This window comes from Telopea speciosissima, chromosome 3, assembly GCF_018873765.1.
Source record: "Telopea speciosissima isolate NSW1024214 ecotype Mountain lineage chromosome 3, Tspe_v1, whole genome shotgun sequence".
Taxonomy (NCBI): domain Eukaryota; kingdom Viridiplantae; phylum Streptophyta; class Magnoliopsida; order Proteales; family Proteaceae; genus Telopea; species Telopea speciosissima.
Window position 1 is genome coordinate 25565163 of NC_057918.1, and position 1802 is coordinate 25566964.

At 34.8% G+C, this 1802-nt stretch overlaps 1 non-coding gene across 1 annotated transcript; it reads left to right on the forward strand.

Moving 5' to 3' along the window:
- Positions 1-291: 291 nt before the first annotated feature.
- Positions 292-365, forward strand: TRNAI-AAU. The gene has a single exon. It is a non-coding gene; the product is annotated as a tRNA-Ile (tRNA).
- The last annotated feature ends 1437 nt before the right edge of the window (positions 366-1802 follow it).

Here is a 1802-nt window from a genome sequence, read left to right on the forward strand (position 1 = left end):
TCTAATACTAACATTAATTATATATTATTATAATATATTAATGTAACGATTCTCCTTTAGAACGTAACAACCCCCCCCCCCCCCAGATTTTTTTCCTCTAAGGTTCCCTCACTTACGGTTGTGAGGTTCTCTTTACGGATGTTCGACACGTGTCAGAGAGAAATCCAACGGTTGTGAAGTGAAATACACTTCACGATAGGCCCCTCTACCATATCTATAAAAATAGAATAGCCCATTTATACAGAATGATAAAGGATACAATCATTGAAATTGATCTTTAAAAAAACATGTGGCCTATTAGCTCAGTTGGTTAGAGCGTCGTGCTAATAACGCGAAGGTCGCAGGTTCGAGACCTGCATGGGCCACTAAAATATAATTATATCAATTAACGGGGTTTTGCAATTTTTTGCCCTCATTTCATCAAAGGACAGTAAAGAGTGAAAGCTCACAAGATCCTCATCACAGCACCAGCTACAGTTTTGTTCTGCTCACCAAATCCTCATCACATTGCTAGATACTCCGCACCCACTATAGTTTTGTTCGGGTTAATCATCAGATCCTCATCACATTAAGCCCTGCAATTGCTAGACGATGCTCCGCACCAACTACAGTTTTGTTTGGGTTAATGGTGACTTGGTTCTTGGCTGCGTCACCAATCTCTCACTCAATGTAGGCGATTTAAGAGGAGAGAGGTGGGGGGTGAGTGGTGTCGGCTTTTTACTTTGTGAAATTCCTTTACCTCCCTCAACATACTGAACAATATAAAAGAAAAACAGGGGTAGAAAATTCATAGTGAAACAATCCTCTTCACTCTCTATAGTGCTACGGAAGATTACCCTATTAGTTATATTCATTTTTTTAATTTTTTTTCATAAAACACTTGTGAAATGGATCATATTGACAAATATAAAGTTTACCTTTTTATTGGTGTACTCCCATGTCTCAATGTTGTCCCGCATAACCCTTTATCTATAGACTTTCATGATATTTAAATGATAATATTAGGGTATTTATAAGCAATCTCATATTAAATGAAATGAACAAAGATCAGTTTTACGAATGCTTGTTTTGAAAAGAAAATAAATCATTTTGATATGTCTATAACTAAGAGGAACTGTTTGGCTCTTTCTTCATTCCTTACTAAGGGCTGAAATGCTGAATCTTCTATGATTTCAGAATCCGAACAAGGCAAACCGATCCTGGAATTGTTTTCTTGAAATTTGATCTCCTTAATACGTTAATTTAATTTTTGAAGGAAATAAGCATAGAAGTTTGGGCTTTTCTCACCAATTAATGCAAGGGGTTTATAAAGTGAAGGATTAACTGAACTCAATAAAGTGATGCTTAAAACACTATACCGTTTTTTATGAGAATAACACAACGATATTGTTGAACAAAATGCATGCATCATGTATGGGTAGAAAAAGTACTTCTCATAGAAGATGCATGGTCAATTTTTCTATACTTTCCACTCTGGTTACATTTGTTAGTCAAACAATAATGTATACTTGTAGAAGCAGTTACAAACCGCTAGCTTTACTTAAGGGTGTCAATTGGTTTGATTTCAGTTATTCGGTTCGGTTTAAGAAATAAAATGTAAAAATTAAAATTGAACCATACCAACAATAGGAACACATTTTTAAAATCAAAACCAAATCGAATCGTTTCGGTTTTTGTTCTGTTTTCTGTTCGATTTCTTAGTAGCTTTTAATTTGGTTTCATATTAGGTTTAGCCATTTAGGTCCTGTATATTTTAAGTGTTTGAACCAACTTTGTACATCTTCGCTAATAAAAAAACTCTT